This window comes from Medicago truncatula, chromosome 5, assembly GCF_003473485.1.
Source record: "Medicago truncatula cultivar Jemalong A17 chromosome 5, MtrunA17r5.0-ANR, whole genome shotgun sequence".
In the NCBI taxonomy this organism is placed as follows: domain Eukaryota; kingdom Viridiplantae; phylum Streptophyta; class Magnoliopsida; order Fabales; family Fabaceae; genus Medicago; species Medicago truncatula.
In genome coordinates this window covers 30,788,557-30,807,778 of record NC_053046.1, presented here as the reverse complement: position 1 = coordinate 30,807,778, position 19,222 = coordinate 30,788,557, and the positions used below count along the sequence as shown (strand labels likewise).

At 33.5% G+C, this 19,222-nt stretch overlaps 1 long non-coding RNA gene across 1 annotated transcript; it reads right to left on the bottom strand.

The window, feature by feature from the left end:
• Positions 1-9,580: 9,580 nt before the first annotated feature.
• On the bottom strand, positions 9,581-10,093 carry LOC11407037 (uncharacterized). Its single transcript, XR_003012267.2, has 2 exons — positions 9,941-10,093; positions 9,581-9,859 (listed from the first exon to the last, which is right to left on the bottom strand). It is a non-coding gene; the product is annotated as an uncharacterized lncRNA (long non-coding RNA).
• Between the last annotated feature and the right edge of the window lie 9,129 nt (positions 10,094-19,222).

Here is a 19,222-nt window from a genome sequence, read left to right as displayed (position 1 = left end):
AATTTACATAAGAAATTGCAAAAGATTTGGGCTGAAGCCCGGACGAGTGTCCGGGGTCGCCGGGCCATCGAACCGTCCTATTTTGACCCCAACCTTAAGTTTGGTTCCTAAACACTATGATGTGTCACCTTTTTTTAATGAGTTGACATGAAAAGTGTTTATGTTGTAATATACATGTAGAGATATCACTGTCCACGTTGATTAAATAATAATTTTAAAATTGGAAGAATAAAGCTACTGAAAAACCTGTTTTTTTTTTTAAGGAAGCTATTGAAAAAACTGTTATTCACTTAATGTGTAAGTAGAGATGACAAGGTTTAATTTCTAAAAAAAAAAAATATTGAAATAGCATATCATGTCTCTCGATATGAGCTAGATGTCCATCAGGAAATTCTAATCTGGATACGACCTAGGTGTACATCATGATAAGATAAGAAAATTATTTATTTATTTACCCTTATAATCCACACAAAAAGTAGTTACATGTTTTCTTCCCTGCATTTCCTAAAAATAGTTACATGTTTTCTTCCCTATAAAAAAAATATGCACGTGGTTTACTAGTTTTTAAAATTGTCTCTCCTTTAAATTTTAAATACGCGTTGACTTAATGAGTATCACATTGAATATAGAATAAAGATAGGTTGACATCTTAATGTGTAAACATCTTTGTACCGCTCTAAAAAAATTTGGTTAACCAAATGTATGGTATGTATCACCATATTTTTTTTAGTTGCCGTTAAACATAACCAAGTTATAATCAAATTTCACAATATCGAACATAAATTAAAGGGTTTTAGCTCTTAGCGAGCAAGGCATAAAATAGACACAATGAGCTTAGATACATATCCATTACAATAATATTAAAGTAAAAGATAATAACCTAAGAGAAAACTGATTATTTTTTAAGGTGCTTCGGGGTGGTGCAATTCCTCGCGTCAGTCTGCATTGTACAACAATGGTGACAAATATAGTTGGGAAGGATACTTCACAATCAGCTCATCAGTACACAAAGATATCACAATTCTTCACAACTTGGCACACATTTGTCTCGTGATGCGACACCATACATCACCACAACTAAACCTTGCACACAATCATGTTGTGAATTCGAACTATAGGTTTATCAATCCATGTGGAGGTTTTGGTTAGGTCCCTCCTCATTTGTGAACCACCTTTTTCTTTAGGTTATATATTTAGGAGAGCTTTAGCACACTACTAGGTTTCCTTCTTTGCTTAAAAAAAATAGACGGTAGGACTGAAAATAAAATTTAATATGCCTAAATTGAAGGTCATTTCGATATATTTGAAATCAAAGATACAAAAGACAAAATTTAAATAAGATTATTTGCTGCCTTATTTCATTTCAATATCATAATCTTAGAGTACAAAGCCATAACTATATGGTTCATAAAATTAGAAAGAAAGAAAAAATCAAATTATTAGTTGTCTACACAATAACTAAATGGCAACTCATGAAATATTCTTGCATGACATTTGTTTGCTCTCTTGGTTTTGGCACTAAATACATAATCATGTGCAAAACTTACTCCTAACACATGCACATTCACCGTAAAAACACATCCTTTGCATGGGAGGCTGGCATATATTTGCTGGACAATCAGAATCTTCAACACATGTCCAACCTGACGTAATAAAAAAAAGAATAAAAGAATGTAACTAAAATGGAATAAATATTGTGTGCGAAGTAAATAGGAAATTAGAAAATGATAAAAATGGCCTACCATTGACGTTCTTTGCAACAAGAAAAAGGGAAAAAAAGATAGCCAAAACATAAACAAACTTGATAATTTTAGCCATATTTCCACCCTATGCCTATAAAAAAAACGATTTTATCACTTTATAATTTATAGAACGTATCCTCTCCTTTATCAACTAAATAATTTTTAGTGTTTATCAAATCATAAAAGAAAAACCCTTGTAAAATTATAATAGTCATTAAATGTCTCTTAAACACATCAAACGTCATACAAAAATTTTACCAATCATAAGAGATCATTCTCGTTTTATTTTTTATTTTTTTTTACTAAATTTCAATTATTTATAACCTTTCATGATATGAAAGGGAAAATAAAAGAAAATAATAATATTATTTGACAATTGCAAATTTTTTTTTAGAAATAATACAACAAAGTGACAATATGTTTACCCATTAATTGAGTGTATTATTGGATACAAAGTTACTTACCAAATGAGATATTTCTCTAAAATCTAGCTACATTTGCTTGGTAGAAACATGTGACCATGTTTTGTGCAACTACTAGATAAATTTCTTTTCGAGACCAAAATATCATTCTAATGGTCACTAACTTGGTATTTATAATTGGTCCATAAATCGGTCTCTACTTTATGTCATGCCCAAATTAATCACACAACAAAAAAAGTTACATGTTTTAAGTCCCTACTATTTTTAAAAATTGTCTCTCCTTTAAATTTTAAATACACGTTGACTTAGTGAGTATCACATTAAACATAAACTAGTTATAATCAATTTTTTTTTTTTAAGAATAAAAAATAGAATATATTAACACTGGCGATGGATCCTCTAAAGCACAAGGTGTATTAAAGAGACCACCCCAAAAACAAATAGTCACTGTATAATTACAAAGGAGAGGCCAGTCGATACCCAAACATAGTACGAGTCCGACCACCAGTTATAATTGCCATAAACAAAATTGGCGTTTTGAGCATTAAGCCACCACAGAGATTGATATTTAACCTTTTCTAAAAGATCTGTCGTGGTAGTTTGAGTATTCTTGAATATTCTGTTGTTGCGTTCATTCCAAACTATCCACACACACAATAGCCACAAAACTGCTTAAAAGAACGTCGTTTTCGTGACATTCCAATAGAGTTAGTAAACTAAAAGAAATGATCATGTAGAGTAAGCGGATCAACTCCTGAAATGCCCAACTAATTTCTTATATGCTGCCATATGGAACCGAAAGATGCACAATAGAGAAACAAGTGTGTTGCAATAATCAAATTCAGCTCTTGATACATATCTATTACAATAATATTAAAGTAAAAGATAATAACATAAGTGAAGAACCAAAGAGAAAACTGATTATTTTCCAAGGTGCTTCGGGGTGGTGCAATTCCTCGCGTCAGTCGGCATTGGACAACAATGGTGGAAAATAGAGTTGGGAAGGATACTTGACAATCAGTTCATCAGTGCACAAAGGTATCACAATACACAACTCTGCACACATTCGTCTCGTGACGCGACACCATACAATGTCACAACTAAACCTTACACACATTCGTCTTGTGAATTTGAACTTAAAACCACATCAATAAACTTTAAATGTGTGGAGCAAAAGGAAATAACATCCCAATCAAAGTAGCTTTAAGCAACAACAACAACATAACAAAATATAAGTGTGAAGTAAAACCACAAGCTTATTCAAACAACAAAGATAATAGAGAAGAGAAAACAACACACAAAAATTTGTTAACATAGTTCAACCCTCAAATCGAGTGATACAACGAAATTACAAGAAATTAGATCCTAAATCACATAAAACAAACCCTAATTTCTATCCATTTTTCACTAAGAAAATGAGAGAAAACTTTTTTATCCTTTCTCTAATGGGATCTCACTATCCAAATTGTTTGTGAAGTGCTTCTCAACCCAAGAATATAACCCAGAGACATTAAATCGTTAGTCTAATATGAGTTTCCTCCTTTGGTTTTTCAAGAGTGTCAAAAAAAAAAAAAAAAAGCCTACGTAATGTCATTTCGACGAAGTCGCACCGCGAAATAGCATCACGCACGATCTACAGTTCATACACAATATTGATGAAGCCGAATAAACAACTTTTTTCAAAAGATTAACGCAATTGGATCTTATAGGGCTATATTAATTAAGGTGTTCCCTTTTAAAAGATTTGGGTTTGTGCTGTACTTTTTGCAAGTGGATCAAAAATATCTTCATCATAATTTAGGAAAAACTTCTTCATTTCATAAAAAAAAAAAAAAAAAAACTTACAATTCATAGAGTTCTTTGCTCTAATATCATTTTTAGATTTGAAATAACAACCATTAAGTCAAATCTAAAAAGATTTTCAATTAACATATTATAACTAAATTTAAAAGAAAGCAAATAAACAAATGCAAATAAACAATTAGTAAATGACTGATAACCCCAAAAAAAATAAGTAAAGGACAAAAAAAAAAATCTCGTGAGCCTGTTATACGATCAGCAACCATCTCATATTAGACATGGTGTATATTTAGCCTTCAAGCAAGGACTAATTATTATCAACCAAAGTCAAGTAAAGTTGTTTATTATAAAAAATATTACATTTCGATTAAATCTTAAGAAAAAAATTGTTTATTATAAAAAACAATTAAAATTATTATTAACCAAAGTCAAGTAAAGTTGATTTGTTTCTATAGGATATATCTTTTCTTCCTCGGTAAAGTTTTGGTTCATTATTTTTTGAGAAATATAGCAAGTATGACACGATGAAGTCAAATTAACCTGCTAAAATTGACATCACTCCAAGGTTTCAAGTCAACACATGTTAGGGAATTAAATAAAAAAAATGAGATTGTACCAAAAACAAATGAGATGATAATTTGTACAGAAAAAACCAAATGAGATGATAATATATTTTCATTTGCTTTAAATTTTTTTGATGACTTGCTTAGTCTTAAGAAACTTTGCGGTAAATAAAAAAAGAATATAATTTTGAGTAAAAAAATCAACTTTATATTGCATGAAGGAATCTAGAATTAATTGATACATGGATATAGCATACAGATATGAAAATAACTACTCTCTCCGATCACTATTATAAGCAAAATCTGACTTTTTAGATACATTGAATAATTAATATATTTAGTCTTTATCATAAACTAGATACATTAATTATTCAATGTATCTAAAATGTGAAATTTTGCTTATAATAGTGATCGAATGGAATATGTTCCTACAAAATCATTGCTTACACAATTTTCTTAGTATGTTAAATGCTAATGTTGTTTGTAGCATATATTTCTTTCACCGACATGGTATTACAGTTACACACTTTGTGTCCAACGTCACTCGTATTTACTCATAAAATGGAAAGTGGGTTTAGTATATTACTTTTTAAAGTTTTCGTTAAGTTATTTATCAAAAGTCTATTTTTCTTTTCATTTTAATTAAATACATGTTAAGAAAAAGTGTGCAGAACATTCCAAGTAAAGATAAAAAAGGGAAAGATTTTTTTTTTTACTTTTCAACTTACCCAAACTTGAACCCAGGGGACACTTGGGAGCAGGTGATAAAAGGGAAAGATGAAAACACACAATTATTCCTATATAAGTTTACAATTGAAAAATTGCTACATCCAGTACTTCCATAATAAAGAGGTTTGTTTTATGTCTTCGTGAGTTTAACTCAGTTGATAGGTACAAAAAAAGAGGTTTGTCTTATAAACTTGATGAACTTAATCTATTAATTAATGAATCAAAATTAACCAACTCGCCTAAAATGCCCAAAAGCACCAACTCGCATAGCCAATGCTCTTTTGAGCAAAACTAAATCCCGAGAATACTTGAATCCAAGCTAGCAGGACCTAAACCAAGACAGTTCCTTGGAGAGCCAACAAAACACTGATGGATTCAAAAGAATAATGAGTACATGCACCAGCCAACCCAGTCTTGAAATCAACCTAGACCGGAGCGAGTCTAGTTAATGGAGAGGTTCCAAACCTAACGCCTCACAAACAAGGATCAACAATTTAAAATTAACCAAACACCATTGGAACATCGATAGTTTGAATAGTCGTGGTGAAGCCATCGAAAACCCCAACGTGGAACTTAATCAAACAACAACTGAATCCAGAACCCAACCTAGATTGAAACCAAATAAGCAATGAACCACGACCCTGCGATGACGACCAAAGGCATAAACGATCAAGAACAAGGAACATGACGTCGTTTCAAATATCTCTCATCAGGTACAAGACCCATCCTGGTTTGAACGTGGTGTCATGAATCCAACTGAATCGATCGCACCACCACGGAATAACGTCTTGACAGTGGTGGCATACGAGATGTTGTCTTAGAGAGAAGGGAGAGGAGATTTATGAAGAGAGTGAAAAACTGATAAGGTTAAACATTATGATAATATAAGAAAATAATTTCCTCACCCTCCCTTAAAAAGTTTAATTTAAAATATAAATAAATAAAATATACTTTTATATTAAATAAAAAATACTTTTTTGTTAAACTAAAAAATAAAATTATTTATAGTGTTAAAAATATGTATAATATATCACAAGGTAATTTTGTTATTTATAGTATAAGAAAAATATATAAATATATATATATATATATATATATATATAAACTAGAATTTTAAAATAAATAATAATTAAAAAGTTATGAGAATTTGAATTCAAATTTTAATGAATTAAATATATTTTTACAAGAATAATTTTGTCATTTACATAAATTATAGTATATCTTATAGTTGGCATGATTAATACATGTATAGTTATTGTAGTAGATTATTATAGTTTTGTAGTAAAATTCTAGTTTTCCATATTTTTAAAAAGCGAACAAAGCTTGTGTAGCTTTTAAAAAATTAAAATGTAAGAGAAATATAAATTGAAGTATGAGAAAAATCATAAATGTAACAACATTATGATATAAATATAAAATTGGACATAGAAGTAACATAATAACTATTTTTCGACTTTACTATTAAAGATATATTGATTAACTTGAGGGTTGGAACAAAAACTTGATATCCCTGAATTGAAGAAGACCATGTGGATATCTTCGAATTTAAGAGAGTAAAATAATGTAAATTATATTATTTGCATACTTTTTCTAAAAAAAAAAAAAAATATTTGATGACTTATTTCGTTTTATTACCATCATTTTGTAGTACAAAGTCGTAACTACAAAGTTCGTGAAATTAGAACAACAAAAAAAATCTAATTATTGGATGTCAAGACAATAACTAAATGATAACTCATTGAATATTCTAGCAAAATATTTGTGTACTATATTGAATCTGGCGCTAAATGTAACACCCCGAATTTCTATTTTATTAAATTAATGATGTTAAATAGGTAGAGTTTTAAATATTGTTATGATGATAGTGCAATCAAGTATTATACTCTTATCAAGAAAAATAGGATTGTGATAGTGATTGATAGGTGATGCGGATTAGTATGATGAGAAAATAGAAGTGGGAGGTGCAGAGTAGAAGTAATAAAATAAGTGGGGAAAGAAGAAGTAAAGTTATGGTAAGTTGAAGAGAGGAAAATAATAATACGTGAATAGCCCAATAATCTAGTATAAATAGAGAGATAGAAAATCAGAATAAACATTCTTGTTGAACATGAGAAAAGAATTGAGAAGAGGGGGAAACCCTAGCTAAGGAGAAGAGAGCCAAGCACCACAAATTTGGATATTTCGAGGTAAGGGGGATTGCTTTCACTTTATGGTACCTTATTCTATGATGGGGGGTTGTTTTAGCCCTTTAGTTGTTAATGTTGTTATGATGTGAATTTCGATCAGAAAACAACGATGAAGGTGCATGATGATGATGTTGAAACATTAGAATTGAAGAGAATTAGTGTAGGGTGTTATTTTTGGAATTGGCCTTAAAAAGAGTAGATAATCCGATAGGTTAATGAGAAATTAGGGTCAGAATGATAGGGTAATCTTACGGTGATGATTTAGGACGAGTTTAGGGTCGAAAACAAAGTTAGGAAAGGTTCCCTAAGAAAATTAGAGAGAGTTGTAAAAGGATTACTCGTGAACTAATAAAGATGAAAACAATAGTAAACTAGAGTAAAGGGTAAATGTAGCGACAAGACTATGTGAAGAGCGTGAACTTAGGAAAATTGCAAATTAAAGAGAAAATGAGTCAAGGTAAATGGTAATGATGAAGATACGATGAGGCGTAGGTAAATGAGGATAGAGAGGAGTAGATGAAATAAAAGGATATGGTGAGAGATGTTAGTTGCGGTAAGGATGAATGTAGAGTTACTTATGAATAATGAGACAAGGCCATAACGATGTAAATAGCGAGGTCGAACTTAGAGATTTGATGACGATAAGGGGATTGTCAAGGTGAAATGTAAATGAAGATAGGGAGTTGTGTATGAAGTAAATGAATGACATGAGGGGTAGTAAGAGAGGTGAGTCATGTTAGGAATTGATTAGAAGAGAGTGAGATAAATGAGAAAAAAGATAAGGGATAAGTGAAGAAAGGGGGATTGTTTTAGGACTAGTTCATAAACAAGAGACGAAGATAATAGAAGAACCGTAGATTAAAGATTGAGTCTAATAACATAAGTTAAAATTAAAGAGTAAAATACCTAAGTAGAACGAATATATGATGTTAGTGGCCTAAGGTAATAGACGACGATGAAGATGAGTCAATATGTGAAGATAGGAATTTATAAGTGGAAGTAATGATGAGGTAAGGGATTAAAACTAAGACGAAGCAGAGAATACACCGCAGAGGGTAAGGTGTAGTAAAAGTGGAGTGAGGAATTCTATAGGTGAGGATGAACGAGCAAGGGATGAAAACGTTATATAAGAATGCATATAATATGTTGATTAAAAAGGAGATGTTATATATGTAAGATGGGAAGTAAATGGTGATATATTAATTCATGTAAGATGATGATAAATGAAGAACTAGATGATGTTTGTTAAAGACGACTAAAGACAAAAGATGTAGTTAAGACGAATAAAGACAAAAGACATACTTGTTCTATAATGACAAGTAAAAATACGATGATGAATTATTTGTTGCAAAGATGATATGTTGAATGACGTGTTGATGATGTATTTTCTATATGGTGATTAGTGAGTCTGCATGCATCATATCATATTGCATTAAGACGAAAGACGAAAGATAGGTGTATGTTCAGAAACACAACCCTGGCATAGATCATAAAGACGATAGGTTCCGGTATCGGTCTGCATATAGGTCTAGGAACAAAGTGTATTTGCATATGGCTCATGTTAAGTGTATATGATGTATATGTGATATATGTGGTGTATGTGATGTGTATTGATGATGTGCCTATGATGTATATGTGTCATATGTGATTTATGTGCTAATGAAAAGAACTACTAAAGCCAAAAAATGTTGTAGTGATACTTGCTAATCATAAGTGTATGATGTATATGTTGAAGATGTGTAATCTAGATGAAGTTATGAATAAGAAGTGAATGGAAATCAATGACGATATGAGTGTTTATGTAATTGATTAATGTATCACAATTAAATGTTATGATGTGTATTCTTACCCCTTTGTTGTCGTTGTATTTATGGTGTTTGTATCCATGGGGTACAAATACTCAGGATGAGAAGTTCTAGTTGCGGGACGCGTAAGAGGTGGTGACGGGGATTTAATTTTGTTGTTTTTATTTAGTGAACTTATGTAGTTGATGAATGTATGCTCTGATCTGTAACACCAGGGTTGAGGTTAAAATGTTGAAATTTAATTTCCATTTGAGTTAGAGTCTTGTGAAACTTTTGTCATTCCCATTGTTGATGTTGAAGACATGAATATTTTTCTTAAAATGACAAGTTGAATTATTTTCCGTTGTTGAAGTATGAATTATTATTGCTTTATTGAATGACAGATGATGAGTTTTGTAACATCCTTTTATTTAATAAATTAAAGTCTGGATTTAGGGTGTTACACTAAATACATAATCATGATGTAACAAAAAAAAAATACATAATCATGTAGTCACGTAATCTAAGCAATCGTATCCACACCACATTTACACTGAAGGAAATAACACATTTCTTTTAAAGGAGACGGACACATCTCGTCTGGACAATCAGAATCTTTAAAACAAAAAGAACCTGATGAAAAAAAAAATCAACTAACATGGGATAAATATTGTCTATGAATAAGGAAATTTGTAAATAATAAAAGTAACTTACCATCGTCATTCTTTACAACATGAAAAAGAGAAAGAAATATAATCAAAACATGAACAAACTTGATAATTCCAGCCATGTATCCCCTCTTTGCATGTAACAAATGATTTTATCATTTTATAATTTATAGAGTTGGCATTCTCCTTACACCAACAAAATAGTTTTTAGCCTTATAAAATTGTATAAAAAAAAAATAAAAAAAAAACCCTTCATAAAATTAGAATAATTATGGAATCTCTCTCAACTACATTAAATTATTGTGTTTGTCACTTTAACACACTTTGTAAAAAGATCACATAAAAAAACTTATCAATCATAAGACTTCCTTCATTTTATTATTTAATAAATTTCCACTATTTTATAACCTTTCATAATAGAAAAGAAAAAATCACAAAAAAGGAATAATATTATTATTGAAATTCTATAAGCATCTTTTTAAAATAAAATAAAAAAAGAATAATATTGTTGTCCCTTGGCAAAGTTATTTGTAGAAATCATGCATCATTAATAGATGACAAAATTTATGCATTAATCGAGTGTATTATTGGATCAAATCAAAGTTAACTACAAATGAGACATCTCTCCAAGATCAAGCTACATTTTCTCTATAGATACACATGACGATGCCTTGTGCAATTTTTCTCTCAACAAGCTCCTATGTTATTCGAATTATATGATCATTGTTTTGCTACTTAAGGTTATGAAAAACACAAGAAATGGATGGTTGAAACTATGTTTTTACTTCTAACAATTTTCCCTTAAGTTATTTTTGAATATATTTTCTTCTCGTTCAATTAAAACGTTTAATTAAAAGAACTTGAAGAAAATACATAACTCAACACTACCTTATTAACTACGTCTTCATTTGGGATAGTTTTACCTAAACCATTTCACTTGTTCACAAAGTCTTACATGGGGAACACAACAATATATTCATGAGCTCGATGTGTGATACGTAAGGAATGTTTGTCTCATTGTATTAGTTCTTCCTTGTTTATTTGGCAGAATAATCCATCATCTTGAAATCCACAAGTAATTCTTGTGTGACAGACATGATGGTTTTCTACTGCCTTCTTCAATTGAGGGACATGGAAAATAGAATGTATGTGTGCTGATGAATTAAGGACCAAGTAGGTACCATAATGTCTTGTTGATGATTTAGGATTATTCCTAGTATAGTAGGAATGAGTCATGCGATCTTGATTGATGAGCCTAGCTCTGATAATAACTTATAATTATTGAAACATAATTTATATTTGTTTTCCTTTTTATGATATATTTTTGAGTTAATATTTCAAATAGTCCAAGTAAAGGATTAAAAAATGTATAAAAATAGCCTTGTAACAGGTTAAAATATGAAGAATAAAAAAATTATACCATTGAAATTTGTGTCTTTTTACATGGCCTATTTTTACACCTTGCCCAAATTAGAGGGGTTATTTGAGGTATTAACCCTATATTTTTTAAATATAAAATTATTTGTCATTAAATTTAATTTTTCTTATATAAAGTACACCAACAATCATGCATTTCGTATCATAAAAAATAAACAATCATGCATTTCAATTAGTACGGGTTCAACTAGTGACCCACTACCTTGACAGGATCGATAATTGACCCTTTTCTTAAAATATAGAACTGAATAAGAGCTAATCTTGAATTCAATTGAAATTTAAAACGTGCAAATTTAGAATTGTACCTCAGAAACAATTGCAACGTAAGTTTGAGTATTTTGTTCATCAATATATTAAATTATTTTTTCAAAATATTTATTTAAATTGGAACGTGGGATTTCTGTTATTATTTAAAGAAAATAATAACAAACATGATACATAATTAAGATTTAATAATTTGAAAACCATATTATTACAATATTTAAGATAGTGTTTAATTAAAAGATAGTATTAAAAATTAATAAGACAAATCAAATGAACTACGATGAGACTTAACTTGTGATCAAATAAGTTGTGGTTAGTTCATTGGTCAACAAAAGTTTGATATTTTTTATGAATCGGATGAACTAATTTAAGGCTTAACTTGTGATTGATTAAATTGAAGTTAGTTCATTGATCGATAAAGATTCGACCTCTCCTCTAATTCAGATGACCTACAATTAGACTTAATTAGTTATTGCTAGATTGAGATGACGAACTATTGTTACTTTACATCTCTATTGGCTTACTCAACAGAATGGGGTGGAGGGTAACATGCATGGAATCAAAGTGTGTAGAGTGAAGTCTATCTTCTAGGTGTATATCATATCATAAAATTTACAATAAACATTGAATGAAGTAAAAAACACAAGAATCCATACATTAACATACACATAAATTCGGTCAAAAACAAAACATACACATAAATTTCCACAAATAGTTGCAGTTCTTTAAAAGAGGGTTTGCAATTGAAGTACACAATACAAACATTGAACCAAACAATACCAACAAAACTTCTACCAATACACGTTCAACCTATAATCATGATAAATTACATCATATTCTTTACATAACCTTCAAATGTACAATTTTCATCTAAGTAACTATTTAGCAATTACAACTCCATCTACATGTATGCAAAACAAAACATTATTTTCTACAACAGTGACACTTGTAACACCCCGTTTTTCCAATATACAAATTTCTTAAACATTTATCAGAGTAAAAACCATAAACGGGATATCACATAGAAACGTAATCCAAAAAAACAGTTAAATAATAATTTAACTTTCACATAATATCTTAACATAGCAGCGGAATATTAGTTCATTAACCATAAATCAGTTTGGCACGCAGGCCCCAATAAAGTATCTCAAAAGAGTTAATCAAAACAGAAATTATCATAGCAGTTCACGTAAAAGAATGAAGCATGTTATAGCATATAACCCCATCCCGTTACGTATCAGAGCGACCTAGACGACACAGAGAAGGCAAGGCCACTCACGACGGCAACTGCACACTAAGCACGATCACCTGCAAGTTACCCATACGAAGAGCAACATTTTCAAGCAGAAGGGGTGAGATTTCATAACAAAATAACATTAATCAATGTAACTGCGAATCATAAATTAACATCATAATCATTTCTTTAACAACATTGCATAATTGCTAAACAGTTATTGCGTAATCATATATCCAATTATCATGAACAACATAACATAATTGATAAACACTTATCACGTAATCACATATTCAATCATTATCAACAAGGCATCTTAATCATGCCAATGTGACAATGCTCTTAGACTCCTTATATGCATGTGGTACCAATCGTCATCATAAGTATTAATATACTTTAATCGTGCGGAGGACAAAGCTCCTATAAAACGTGCGGAGGACAAAGCTCCTAATAAACGTGGTGAGGACTAAGCTCAATGATATGTTATGCATGGACTCTTAACAACAAAACACCGTAATTCAACATATCAACATGCATCCAATAATTTGGAGCTAAACTTCATCATATACCATATGCACTTAGTTAAATAACGGAAGCAGCATAAACAAGTCACATAACAAGATGATATCATTATATCAACAGCCAATCATTTGCATCATAATTAACTTTCATATCTTACATGATTGTACAATACATTAATCATGCTTAATTAACGACAACATGTCTTAAAGGCTTTACAGATTGCATTAAACGTCATCATTAGGTTTCATTACCAATTAGGGGTTCACTCTTGATCAACACGTGCGACACAGATCGCACAAACACTCAAGCATCTAAATTCTAGTTGTGCTCGCGAGGCGAGAGTTCTTACTCGCCATGGCGAGTACCACTCATCTCCCAAACTAGTGTTGTTATGGGTTCAATCTGATCCTACATTCATTCCTAATCAAAACTAGGTATGTTCAGGCACTCTAAGGCATCCAAGGTCCAACTAAAAAGGTCGAAACACAAAATATGACATGCTCTCTGCCTAAGCTCGCGAGGCGAGGAAGGGTTGTTCGCCGTGGCGAGCGATGCCAGAAACGCTCGCGAGGCGAGAATCATCCCTCGCCAAGGCGAGCGATGAACAGAAGCTCGGGCAGAATACGGGTTTTCTCGAAAATCCATCAAATAACATGGTTCAAAGCCTAATATTGATTCCATAATCCATCCTAAACATGTTCTAAGATTATAGGACGGTTTCTACATCAATCTAATCAAGTTTTACCGTTTGATCATCAATTTTTAGGGTTTTGACCTAATTCCAAAACTTTTCTAAATCAATCCTAACTTTGTCAATTAATCATCAAAATTACAACAATCAACGTTATTGAATTATTAGTCTCACCCTTACCTTGTATGAAGAAATCGCAGCCCCCTCTCTTGGTTTCTCTTCTCTTGGCTTTTTCTCCAAAAACGTACGTACAACAATGTTTTTCTAAAAATTAGGTCTTCCCTATTTATATCTCTTCTTAATTACTTATCTTATCTCACTTTCTCCCCCAAAACTATCTAGAATATCAAAACAGCCCTTAACTAAATATTTTATATTATTTTCAAATCTTTATTTTATTTAACAATAAAATAATTCTCATATCCTTATCAAATCTTCCAAAACTCATAACTCATCACGTCATCGATCAAATCATCATAAATCATCAAAACATATCAAAATCATGCATATATTATATAATTATAATATAATCACCTAAACTCGATTAAATAAACGATTAAACGAAAGTGGGCGTTACAACTCTCCCCCACTTAAAAGATTTTCGTCCTCGAAAATTTACCTCAAGCAAACAACTCTGGATAAGACTCCAGCATCTTACTCTCAAGCTCCCACGTCAAGCTTTCACCAGTCGCTCCCGTCCAAACGACTCTCACGATAGGTATCTCCTTGCCTCTCAACGTCTTCACTTTACGATCATCAATCCTCACCGGTAAAGTCTCTACCGTAAGGTTGTCTCTAACTTGCACATCGTCACTTTGGATTACATGAGATGGATCCGAAACATACTTTCGAAGTTGCGACACATGGAAAACGTTGTGCAAATTCGAAAGATGCGGCGGTAAACCCACTCGGTAAGCCACCGTTCCAACTCTTTCCAATACCTGATATGGACCAATGAACTTCGTGGTCAACTTCTTTGACTTCAAAGCACGTCCTACATCCGTCATAGGAGTGACTCTCAAAAACACGTGGTCTCCTTCCTGAAACTCAAGATCTTTTCTACGCTTATCATGATAACTCTTTTGTCGATTCTGTGACGCCTTCATTTTCTCTTGGATCATCCGAACTTTTTCAGTAGTCTGTTGAACAATCTCTGGTCCTAAGACCACTCTTTCACCTGACTCAAACCAGCACAACGGAGTTCTGCATCTCCGACCATATAAAGCCTCGAAAGGTGCCATTCCAATACTTGAATGATAACTATTATTGTATGTGAACTCGATCAACGGAAGATGACTATCCCAAGTTCCTCCTTGCTCAAGAACACAAATTCTCAAAAAATCCTCTAGCGACTGAATTGTCCTCTCCGACTGACCATCTGTCTGCGGATGATACGCTGAACTCAACCTCAACTTCGAACCCCAAGCCTCTTGCAAACTTTTCCAAAATCTAGAAGTAAATCTTGGATCTCTATCTGACACAATGCTCGAAGGAACACCATGCAACCTCACGATCTCCTTAATATAAATCTCTGCCAATTGGGCAACAGGGAAACTAATATTAATCGGTAGAAAATGAGCCGACTTCGTCAATCTATCAACAATAACCCAAATTGCGTCGTTCCCTCTAGGAGTATTTGGCAAACTCGTCACAAAATCCATGGATATACTATCCCATTTCCATTCTGGCACATCTAAAGGTACCATCATTCCAGCAGGTTTCTGATGCTCAACTTTCGACTTCTGACAAACTAAACATGAATACACAAACTGTGCCACATCTCGTTTCAAACCAGACCACCAGGAAATCTTCTTTAAATCATGATACATCTTCGTAGCTCCCGGATGAATACTCAAGCTACTTCTATGACTCTCTTCAAGAATCATCTTCTTAATCTCTTCATTGTCTGGGATACAAATTCTTCCTCGGAATCTCAACACACCTTGATCATCGATTTTAAAATCACTGTCTTCAGTCTGATCTCTAGCAACCAACAAGTCTACAAACTTGACATCAACTTTCTGCGCTTCCTTGATACTTTTCAGAAATTCACTATCAATCTTCAGCATACCCAGTTTCACACTCTGAGGTGACCATTCGCAAACCAAACTCATATCTCTAATCTGTTCAAGCAATTCGAACTCTCTGACCATCATAGCGGACATATGCAATGTCTTCCTACTCAAGGCATCTGCAACAACATTAGCTTTACCTGGATGATAATTCAAACCAAAGTCATAATCTTTCAACAATTCAAGTCATCTTCGCTGTCTCATATTCAATTCCTTCTGATCGAACAAATAATTCAAACTCTTGTGATCACTAAACACCTCAAATCTCGAACCATACAAGTAATGTCTCCATATCTTCAATACAAAGACTACGGCCGCTAACTCGAGATCATGCGTAGGGTAATTCTTCTCATGAATTCTCAACTGTCTTGAAGCATAAGCTACCACTTTACCTTCTTGCATAACTACACCTCCTAAACCCAGTTTGGACGCATCACAATAAACCACAAAAGGTTCATCTGACTTCGGCAAAATTAACACTGGAGCAGTCGTCAAACGCTTCTTTAATTCACTGAAACTGTTCTCACAATGGACGTCCCACACAAAAGTTTTACCTTTACAAGTCAACTGCGTTAGCGGAAGAGCTAACTTAGAAAACCCTTCAATAAACCTTCTATAGTAACCAGCTAAACCGAAGAAACTTCTAATCTCAGTAACTGACTTAGGAGTCTCCCACTGTGATACCGCTTCAACTTTAGACGGATCCACTGCAATACCATCACCAGAAATAACATGGCCTAGAAAACTCACTTCTTTCAACCAGAATTCACACTTCGATAATTTATCATAAAGTTTCTTCTCTTTCAACACTTGCAAAACAATCTTCAGATGCTCAGCATGTTCTTCTTCAGTCTTGGAGTAAATCAAAATATCATCGATAAACACAACCACAAACTGATCCAAAAATGCATGAAAGATGCGATTCATATACTCCATAAACACTCCAGGTGCATTGGTAACACCAAAAGGCATAACTTTATATTCATAGTGACCATAACGCGTTCTGAAAGCTGTCTTCTGCATATCTCCATCCTTTACTTTAATCTGGTGATAACCTGACCTCAAATCAATCTTGCTAAAAACACGTGCACCCACTAACTGATCCATCAAATCATCAATTCTCGGAAGTGGATACCTATTCTTGATAGTTACCTTGTTCAACTGCCGATAATCAATACATAACCGCATACTACCATCTTTCTTCTTTACTAACAAAACTGGCGCTCCCCAAGGTGAAACACTTGGTCTAACAAACTTCTTCTCAAGCAAGTCTTCCAACTGTTTCTTCAACTCAGATAACTCGGAAGCAGACATACGATAAGGTGCCATCGAGACCGGCTTCGTTCCAGGAACAAGATCAATAGAAAACTCAACTTCTCTCTCTGGAGGCACATCAGGAATCTCATCTGGAAAAACTTCAGGAAATTCACACACCACCGGTAACCTATCAATCACTGCTTGATTCTCAATAGATAAAGTAGCCATTAACGAAAACATCAAGATATCGTCGCGTTCCAGTTGCTTCAGCTGCTTAGTAGATAAAAACTCTGCACCACTTTCCTCTTCGACGGAAGAGAAATGCACTGACTTGCTAAAACAATTAATAAGAACGTGGTTGTACTCTAACCAGTTCATACCCAGAATCACATCCATACCGCTCAAAGGTAGACAAACTAAATCCATTTCGAAATCACGACCAAACATAGACAAAGGACATTTCAAACATACGAGAGAAGTAGTCACCGAACCCTTAGCTGGAGTTTCGACAACCATTTCTCCATTCATATCAGACAAATCAAGACCCAAAGCAGAAACACAATCGAAAGCAATAAAACAATGCGTAGCACCAGTATCAATAATAGCAACTAAAGGAGTATTATTAATATAGCAAGTACCTCTGATCAAACGATCCTCGTTCTCTGTCTGAGTACCAGTCAAAGCAAAGACTCTACCAGTAGTCGGCGCCCTCTTAGGCTGAGTACACTGTGAACTAATGTGACCCTCTCCATTGCAGTTAAAACACACAATGTCCGTACGCTTGCATTCAGCTACAATATGACCTTTCTTGCCACATCGAACACACTTCTTGATTTCTTCAGGGCAGACATTGCTTTTGTGGCCTTTCCCACCACAATTGAAACACACAATCTCTGTAGCATCCTTCTTCTTAGGCCGCCTATCATCGACCATCCTCTGTTTCCCTTTATCAGCGGGGACACTGTACGGCTTAGGACGACTCTGCTGTCCCTTGCCCTTCCTCTCATTCACTACCTTGTAGTGAGCATTCGTATCCTCTTCATAGATCCTGCAGCTATTAACCAAATCCGGAAAAACTCTTAGCTGTTGGTACCCAATCGCCCTCTTGATGTCGGGCCTCAAACCGTTCTCGAACTTGATGCATCTCGAGAACTCAGCATTCTCAGCAGTATAGTGCGGGTAGAACTTTGACAGCTCCACGAACTTGGCAGCATACTCTGTCACAGACATGTTTCCTTGCTTCAACTCAAGGAACTCGATCTCCTTCTTCCCGAGAACATCTTCCGGAAAGTATCTTCTCAGGAACTCTCTCCTGAAAACAGCCCAAGTCACAACAGCTCCCTCCTGCCCAAGGGTAGGCAGAAGAGCAACCCACCAGTCATCAGCTTCCTCGGCTAGCTGATGAATACCAAACCGCACTTTCTGATCCTCAGTGCACTGCATAACCCGAAAAATCCTCTCAATCTCCTTAAGCCACGTCTGGGCTCCATCAGGGTCATAACGTCCTTTGAAAGTTGGAGGGTTCTTCTTCATGAAAGTCTCCAACATCCTAGCTTCAGCATTCGCACCAGCATTTGCGTTAGGTTGTTGTCCCACAGCTTAGGCAACAGCTTGTAAAGCAGCAGCTAACGCAGCATCGTTTCTTCCAGCCATTCCTGATATTCTACAAAAGTAGCAACAACAACATAAGATAGTAATATAAATATTACTAAGACTCGACACGACTCTCTAATTGACCGGACGGACCGACCTGCTCTGATACCAATTGTAACACCCCGTTTTCCCAATATACAAATTTCTTAAACATTTATCAGAGTAAAAACCATAAACGGGATATCACATAGAAACGTA